Here is a 9,677-nt window from a genome sequence, read left to right as displayed (position 1 = left end):
TATTTCTTTGAATATGTCTTGGGTATTCATATAGAGACTGCATTAAATATTTACTATGCTTTCAGGAGTCTTACCATTTTAATAATATTAATCCTCCCAATACATGAGCAGGGGATATGTTTTTATTTCCTTGTGTCTTCTTTTATTTCTTGAAGTAATGTTTTGTAGTTTTCTTTGAATAGTTCTTTTTCCTTTTTAGTTTGGTGATTATGAGGTACTTGTTTTTCTGAGGCATGACTGTGAAACAGATTTTTAATCTTTTTTCTTTTCCATTATTTGTATATAGAAAGGCTATATGTTTTTGTGAATTAATCTTGGAGTCTGTCACCTTACTATACAGATATATTGTTTCTAGAAGCTTTTTTACAATCTTTAGGATTTCTTAAAGTATCATATCATCTGCAAATAAAGTTTGGCTTCTTACTTTCCTTTTTACTTTATTTAAACACTGTAGTTACAAGGTTGCTCATAATAGAGGTTTTCTTTTTATTTATTTATTTATTTTGTCCCCCATTCACAGTACAAACCAAAGGGCCTGAGTTGAGGTGTAGATGGGGTACCTCCTCTTTCTATACAGTCAGTGTAAAGAACACAACCTGTGGTAAGCATTGGGAAGCCTTATCTTTTCTTTAAAATATATATATAAATATATATATATGTATATATATATATATATAACCCTTCACCAGTGCAACATTCCCATCACCAATATCCCAAGTGTCCCTCCTCCCCACCCCACACCGGCCTGTACTCTAAACAGGCTTTCTACTCTACCTCTTTCTAAGGGTTTTCTTTTTAAATCACAGTTTAAAAGTAGTTTGTCATTGAGTTTAAGTCATAAAATAAACAATTCACAGCCACATTGCACATTTCCCATCAACAATGTCCCCAGTTTCTCTCACCCCCTCCTCACTGCCTACCTTGGGGCAGGCATTTTATTTCTCTCTTTCTTTCTCTTTTCCTTTGTATTCCCTTTTAGACACTGTAGTTTGCACTATTGTTAATGAAGAGCTACTATGCATATTACTTTATCCACTTTCGGCACCCCATTCTTGTCCAGTGGTCAGTTCCAGCTATCATTGTCATAGAGATTCCTTCTCTGCACTAATTACACTCCCTGCTATTTGTGGCAAGCTTCCTATCAAGGTCTGGTGCTCCTAACCCTCATCTCCATTGTCTCTGAATATTATTATGTATATTAATATCCAACAAATAAGTGAAATTATTCTATCTCCATCCCTTTGACTCTCATATCACTCAGCATAATACTCTATATCCATCCATATATAAGAAAATTTTATGACTTTGTTTTTCTTAATAGCTGCATAATATTTCATTATGTAGATGCACCAAAGTTTCTTTATCACTTACCTGTTCTTGGGCACTTGGGTTGTTTCCAGATGTTGGCTATTGTAAATAGTGCTTCAATGAACATAGGAATGCAGAGGGCTTTTCTACATTGTGTTTTTGGATTCCTAGGAAATATTAGTAGAAGTGGTATTGCTTGATCATATGAAAGTTCAATTTCTAGTTTTTTGAAGAATATCCCTATTGTTTTCCAAAAAGCTAAACCAGTCAACATTCCTACCAACATAAATGACTCCTTTTTTCCCTGCATCCACAGCAGCACTGGTTGTTGTTGTTGTTGTTGTTGTTGTTGTTTATGCTGTGTGTCAGTCTCTGGTGTGAGGTTATATTCCAGTGTTTTGATTTCTATCTCCCTGATAATTAATGATGTTGAGCATTTTTTCATGTGACTTATTCCTTTTCTATGTAGATGTCCTTGATATCTTTTTCTTGCCTAATTGTTTTTGAATCAGGGTGATGTTAGCTTCAGATAAAGTGTTTGGGGGTGTGTATCTATTTCTTCAGTATCCTGGAACTGTTTGAAAGGATTGGCATTAAGTCCTCTTTAAAGTCCTGAAAGAATTCACTTTTTTTTTTTTTTTTTTTGGCTTTTGGGCCACACCCGGTGACGCTCAGGGGTTACTCCTGGCTATGCGCTCAGAAGTCGCTCCTGGCTTGGGGGACCATATGGGACGCCGGGGGATCGAACCGCGGTCCATCCGAGGCTAGCGCAGTCAAGGCAGGCACCTTACCTTTAGCGCCACCGCCCGGCCCCAAGAATTCACTTTAAATAAATGTCTAGTTTTTATATTTATTCATCATCTTTTTGTTATATTGCTTTCTAAAAGGTTTGTGTTTTTCTACCATGCACTAATAATGAATAGAGATAACTTCATAGGAGTCTCTTACAGCATATTTTTTAAAATGCTACACTAAAAATACAAAAACTAAACTAGCATACTTGAACATTTACCACAGTTTTATATGTTTATCTTCGAGTGTCTCCGAATTCTCGAACCCTGTATGTGTTATTTCTATAGTATGTTGGCCAGTATTATGTTTGCTGTAAATAATTTCTCATGGTTTGCTATTATCAGTTTAACATGTTTTTCTAACTTAGGTGGTCAAATCAGACTATCTTGAATTTCATGACTTAGTTAATAACTAAAATTGCACAGTAGCAATTTCACTATAGAGTGTGATAATAAATAAGTCACAGCAATAGCAACAATCTAACTAGATACTTAATAGTGTTTGTTAATTATGGTGCTTTATAATTCATATGTAATACATTTCACTTCTATTTCATTTCTGTTCTCAATTTGATGAGACTATCTTAATACTTAAATTATTGCTTATTTATTCACATTTATGGTTTTTTTGTTTTTTGTTTGTTTGTTTGTTTGCAGACCACATTTGGAAGTGCTCAGAGCTTACTCCTGGCTATGTCCTGGTGGGTTCAGGGGACGACACAGGGGACTGAAGCTGGGTCTGCCATGTGCAAGGTAATGCCCTGCCTATTGTGCTGTCTCTCCAGCACTGATATTTAATATATAGTTCACTAGTCATTCATCACTCTAATTATTTTAGGTCTTTTAGGCTAAATTTATAAATCACTTGAAAAAGTTGTAAAGAATTCTACAGAGATTTTTATGTGAAATTAATTAAATCTATAAATGCATTTGAAAGAAATAAGCATTATAAAATTTAACTTTGTCTGCAAGAAGATTTTATACACCACCCGTCCGTTAAGTTAAATTTTAGATCTAAAGAAAAAAAATTTAGATCTAAAGTCAAAGGGCCAAAATTTTTATCTCAAATTCACATTCATTATTTGGTGTAGGGAAAGTTAGCCTTTTGTATATTAAATTTCCTTTTATTCTCCCAAAGAAGGTAGCATATTGTTTTATTATTTCATAATTACTGTACTTTATATGATCTAGTTTATCTTCTTTTTATGTTTTATCATATCATATGCTTGTTGTCCTTTATCTTAAACTAGACTTCTATTTAGTATTTAATTTTTAAATACATTCTTTGACATGCTGCATAAGAATCTGGTACTGTACTTTTTTTAGTTTTTTCTCTTATACTCATGTTTTATATAACATATCACCTCTTTCATTTAAAATACCTAAATTTTGTATCTTTGTCTAAGTTTTACATCTTGTTACATATTTTTACTATGAATTAAATAATAGGACTTACCTAACTTAAATAGTAGTATTTAAGTTGATAGTATTCATATGCAGTTACTGAACAATATCACCACTTAAGTGCTTATGACCTTCTGACTCTCTTCCTCTATTACCTCTGGTACAACTTTCCTTCCCGTACTCATTCCCTCATTATTGGTTGATGAAACTTTTTGGCTTTGGTATTATCATCCCCATTATCCAACACCCAAGTGTTCCAGACACACTAGCTATGTTTCCATGCTACTTCATGTCAACATAATAGTTCACCCTATTCCTGTCCCTACTCCAAAACTGGGTCTATAATACAGAGTCCAAGGTTCATTATTGATATTGTCTGCACTCTTGACTTTCTTTATATACTGTAGATAATATCATCTTATGTTTTTCCTTTGGTCTCTGACTTATATCAATCAGCATGATACCCTTCAATTCAAGTTGCCACAAACTGTGTGACTATATTTTTCTTGTTGCTGCACACAGTATTAAACAGAATGACTGTAAACACAATGTCAACTTTTTTTTTTTGTATATTCATACACAAGTTAATTTTCTTTTTTTTTTTTAATACATAATTTTTTTTTATTTAAACACCTTGATTACATACATGATTGTGTTTGGGTTTCAGTCATAAAAGGAACACCACCCATCACCAGTGCAACATTCCCATCACCCAAGTCCCAAATCTCCCTCCTCCCCCCCCAACCCCCGCCTGTACCCTAAACAGGCTCTACATTTCCCTCATACATTCTCAATTTTAGGACAGTTCAAAATGTAGTTATTTCTCTAACTAAACTCATCACTCTTTGTGGTGAGCTTCCTGAGGTGAGCTGGAACTTCCAGCTCTTTTCTCTTTTGTGTCTGAAAATTATTATTACAAGGGTGTCTTTCATTTTTCTTAAAACCCATAGATGAGTGAGACCATTCTGCATTTTTCTCTCTCTCTCTGACTTATTTCACTCAGCAAAATAGATTCCATGTACATCCATGTATAGGAAAATTTCATGACTTCATCTCTCCTGACAGCTGCATAATATTCCATTGTGTATATGTACCACAGTTTCTTTAGCCATTCGTCTGTTGAAGGGCATCTTGGTTGTTTCCAGAGTCTTGCTATGGTAAATAGAGCTGCAATGAATATAGGTGTAAGGAAGGGGTTTTTGTATTGTATTTTTGTGTTCCTAGGGTATATTCCTAGGAGTGGTATAGCTGGATCGTATGGGAGCTCGATTTCCAGTTTTTGGAGGAATCTCCATATCGCTTTCCATAAAGGTTGAACTAGACAGCATTCCCACCAGCAGTGGATAAGAGTTCCTTTCTCTCCACATCCCCGCCAGCACTGTTTATTCTCATTCTTTGTGATGTGTGCCATTCTCTGGGGTGTGAGGTGGTATCTCATCGTTGTTTTGATTTGCATCTCTCTGATGATTAGTGATGTGGAGCATTTCTTCATGTGTCTTTTGGCCATGCGTATTTCTTCTTTGTCAAAGTGTCTGTTCATTTCTTCTCCCCATTTTTTGATGGGGTTAGATGTTTTTTTCTTGTAAAGTTCTGTCAGTGCCTTGTATATTTTGGAGATTAGCCCCTTATCTGATGGGTATTGGGTGAATAGTTTCTCTCACTCAGTGGGTGGCTCTTGTATCCTGGGCACTATTTCCTTTGAGGTGCAGAAGCTTCTCAGCTTAATATATTCCCATCTGTTAATCTCTGCTTTCACTTGCTTGGAGAGTACAGTTTCCTCCTTGAAGATGCCTGTAATATCCTGTAGTGTTTTGCCTATGTGCTGTTCTATATATCTTATGGTTTTGGGGCTGATATCGAGGTCTTTAATCCATTTGGATTTTACCTTTGTACATGATGTTAGCTGGGGGTCTAAGTTTAATTTTTTGCAAGTGGCTATCCAATTGTGCCAACACCACTTGTTGAAGAGGCTTTCCCTGCTCCATTTAGGATTTCCTGCTCCTTTATCAAAAATTAGTTGATTGTATGTCTGGGGAACATTTTCTGAGTATTCAAGCCTATTCCACTGATCTGAGGACCTATCCTTATTCCAATACCATGCTGTTTTGATAACTGTTGCTTTGTAGTACAGTTTAAAGTTGGGAAAAGTAATTCCTCCCATATTCTTTTTCCCAATGATTGCTTTAGCTATTCGAGGGTGTTTATTGTTCCAAATGAATTTCAAAAGTGTCTGATCCACTTCTTTGAAGAATGTCATGGGTATCTTTAGAGGGATGGCATTAAATCTGTATAATGCCTTGAGGAGTATTGACATTTTGATGATGTTAATCCTGCCAATCCATGAGCAGGGTATGTGCTTCCATTTCCGCGTGTCCTCTCTTATTTCTTGGAGCAGAGTTTTATAGTTTTCTTTGTATAGGTCCTTCACATATTTAGTCAAGTTGATTCCAAGATATTTGAGTTTGTGTGGTACTATTGTGAATGGGGTTGTTTTCTTAATGTCCATTTCATCCTTATTACTATTGGTATATAGAAAGGCCATTGATTTTTGTGTGTTAATTTTGTAGCCTGCCACCTTGCTATATGAGTCTATTGTTTCTAGAAGCTTTTTGATAGAGTCTTTAGGGTTTTCTAAGTAGAGTATCATGTCATCTGCAAACAGTGAGAGCTTGACTTCTTCCTTTCCTATCTGGATTCCCTTGATATCCTTTTCTTGCCTAATCGCTATAGCAAGTACTTCCAGTGCTATGTTGAATAGGAGTGGTGAGAGAGGACAGCCTTGTCTTGTGCCAGAATTTAGAGGGAAGGCTTTCAGTTTTTCTCCATTGAGGATAATATTTGCCACTGGCTTGTGGTAGATGGCCTTCACTATATTGAGAAAGGTTCCCTCCATTCCCATCTTGCTGAGAGTTTTGATCAAGAATGGGTGTTGGACCTTATCAAATGCTTTCTCTGCATCTATTGATATGATCATGTGGTTTTTATTTTTCTTGTTATTGATGTTGTGTATTATGTTGATAGATTTACGGATGTTATACCAGCCTTGAATTCCTGGGATGAAACCTACTTGATCGTAGTGGATGATCTTCTTAACGAGGCATTGAATCCTATTTGCCAGGATTTTGTTGAGGATCTTTGCATCTGCATTCATCAGTGATATTGGTCTGTAATTTTCTTTTTTGGTAGCGTCTCTGTCTGGTTTAGGTATCAAGGTGATGTTGGCTTCATAAAAGCTATTTGGAAGTGTTTCTGTTTGTTCAATTTCATGAAAGAGTCTTGCCAAGATTGGCAGTAGTTCCTCTTGGAAAGTTTGATAGAATTCATTAGTGAATCCATCTGGACCTGGGCTTTTGTTTTTCGGCAGACATTTGATTACTCTTTTAATTTCATCAATGGTGATGGGGGTGTTTAGATATGCTACATCCTCTTCCTTCAACCGTGGAAGATTATAAGAGTCCAAGAATTTATCCATTTCTTCCAGGTTCTCATTTTTAGTGGCGTAGAGTTTTTCAAAGTAGTTTCTGATTACCCTTTGAATCTCTGTCATATCAGTAGTGATCTCTCCTTTTTCATTCCTGATACGAGTTATCAAGTTTCTCTCTCTCTCTTTCTTTGTTAGGTTTGCCAGTGGTCTATCAATCTTGTTTATTTTTTCAAAGAACCAACTTCTGCTTTCGTTGATCTTTCGGATTGTTTTTTGAGTTTCCACTTCGTTGATTTCTGCTCTCAGCTTTGTTATTTCCTTCTGTCTTCCTATTTTTGGGTCCTTTTGTTGAGCATTTTCTAGTTCTATTAGCTGTGTCATTAGGCTACTCAGGTAAGCTCCTTCTTCCTTCCTGATGTGTGCTTGCAAAGCTATAAATTTTCCTCTCAGTACTGCTTTTGCTGTGTCCCATAAGTTCTGAGAGTTTGTGTCTTTATTGTCATTTGTTTCCAGGAACCTTTTTATTTCCTCCTTGATTTCATCTCGGACCACTGGTTATTGAGCATGAGGCTGTTTAACTTCCAGGTGTTAAAGTGTTTCTTCTGAGTCCCTTTGGAGTTCAGAAATAATTTCAGAGCCTTGTGGTCAGCGAAGGTAGTCTGCAAAATTTCTATCCTCTTGATCTTATGGAGGTATGTTTTATGTGCCAGCATGTAGTCTATCCTGGAGAATGTCCCATGTACATTGGAGAAGAATGTGTATCCAGGTTTCTGGGGATGGAGTGTCCTATATATATCCACTAGGCCTCTTTCTTCCATTTCTCTCCTCAGGTCTAGTATATTCTTGTTGGGTTTCAGTCTGGTTGACCTGTCCAGTGTTGACAAAGCCGTGTTAAGGTCCCCCACAATTATTGTGTTGTTGTTGATATTATTTTTCAGATTTGTCAACAGTTGTATTAAATATTTTGCTGGCCCCTCATTCGGTGCATATATGTTTAGGAGAGTGAATTCTTCCTGCTCTACGTACCCCTTGATTAATATAAAATGTCCGTCTTTGTCCCTTACAACCTTCCTGAGTATAAAGTTTGCATTATCTGATATTAGTATGGCCACTCCAGCTTTTTTATGGGTGTTGTTTGCTTGGATAACTTTTCTCCAGCCTTTTATTTTGAGTCTATGTTTGTTCTGACTATTCAGGTGCGTTTCTTGTAGGCAGCAGAAGGTTGGATTGAGTTTTTTGATCCATTTAGCCACTCTGTGTCTCTTAACTGGTGCATTTAGTCCATTGACGTTGAGAGAAAGAATTGTCCTGGGATTTAACGCCATCTTTATTTCAAAATTTGGTGTGTCTTTTGGGTAGTCTTGTCTTAGATTAGGTCTTTCAGTTTTTCTCTTAAGACTGGTTTTGTGTCTGTGAAGTTTCTGAGCTGTTTTTTGTCTGTGAAACCATGTATTCTTCCATCAAACCGGAAAGTGAGTTTTGCTGGGTATAGTATTCTGGGTGAAGCATTCATTTCATTCAGTCTTGTCACAATATCCCACCACTGCTTTCTGGCATTGAGCGTTTCTGGTGACAGGTCTGCTGTAAATCTCAGGGAAGCTTGCTTGAACATGATTTCCCCTTTTGATCTTGCTGTTTTCAGAATTCTGTCTCTATCTGTGGGATTTGTCATTGTGACTAGGATGTGTCTTGGGGTGGTTTTTCTGGGGTCTCTTTTGGTTGGTACTCTTCGGGCATGCAGGATTTGATCACATATATTCTTTAGCTCTGGAAGTTTCTCTTTAATGATGTTCTTGACCGTTGATTCTTCCTGGAAATTTTCTTCCTGGGTCTCTGGGACTCCAATGATTCTTAAGTTGTTTCTGTTGATCTTATCATAGACTTCTATTTTCGTCTGTTCCCATTCTTTGACTAATTTTTCCATTGTCTGCTCATTTGCTTTAAGTTTTTTGTCCAATCTCTCCTGCTGTATGGAATTGTTATGTATCTCATCTTCCACAGCACCAAGTCTATTCTCAGCTTCTGATACCCTGTCCCAGAGCTTATCCATTTTGTCATTCACTTCGTTTACTGACTTTTTCAGTCCTGTTAGTTGACATGTTATTTCAGTTTGGAGTTTTGTCATTTCTGCCTTCATATTTTCTTGGTTCTTATTAGTGTTCTGTTCAACTCGATCCATGGTTTCTTGGAGTCTGTTGAGCACCTTCCATATTGCTAGTCTAAAGTCCTTATCTGAGAGGTTGATTAGTTGTTCAGTCATTATCTGGTCCTCAGAATTGTCATCTTCATTCTCTATGTCTGATGCTGGCCTGCGTTGTTTCCCCATTGTCACACTTGTATTGTGGGTTTTTTCTACGTGTTGTGGTGGTATTCATTGTCTATATGATGTAGGCAGCACACTCCTCTGGCTCCTCCCTTTCTGGATGGGCTGACTTGCCTCTAAGGGAGGGGAGTCCTCCGTGGATGAAGCCTCACACTGGGTCAAATCTTAGGGCCGAGCATGCAACAGAGAAGACAGTCCAGAGAGAAATGTTTGCTTCTGTGATATAGCGCCGTTCTTAGTGTGATTTTTCCTTCTTGTTGCAATGGAGTTCTTTCCTTAGAAAGATTGCACGGCCGCGTAGCGAAGCGGAGCGGCCATGCTCCTCTGAGCCTCTTTTTGCCCCACTCGCAAGAGTTTCACGCAAGAGGACAGTAGACAGACATAGACAGGTCACACTCACAGTCTTTCACAGCTGAGCCCCACTGGG

The 9,677-nt window shown here is 37.2% G+C and overlaps 1 pseudogene; it reads right to left on the bottom strand.

Annotated features, from left to right (window-relative positions):
• Positions 1-501: 501 nt before the first annotated feature.
• On the bottom strand, positions 502-618 carry LOC126032475 (uncharacterized; annotated as a pseudogene).
• Positions 619-9,677: the final 9,059 nt, after the last annotated feature.

This window comes from Suncus etruscus, chromosome 1, assembly GCF_024139225.1.
Source record: "Suncus etruscus isolate mSunEtr1 chromosome 1, mSunEtr1.pri.cur, whole genome shotgun sequence".
In the NCBI taxonomy this organism is placed as follows: Eukaryota; Metazoa; Chordata; class Mammalia; order Eulipotyphla; family Soricidae; genus Suncus; species Suncus etruscus.
The sequence above is the reverse complement of the archived record's forward strand: the minus strand, read 5'-3'. Positions and strand labels throughout refer to the sequence as shown.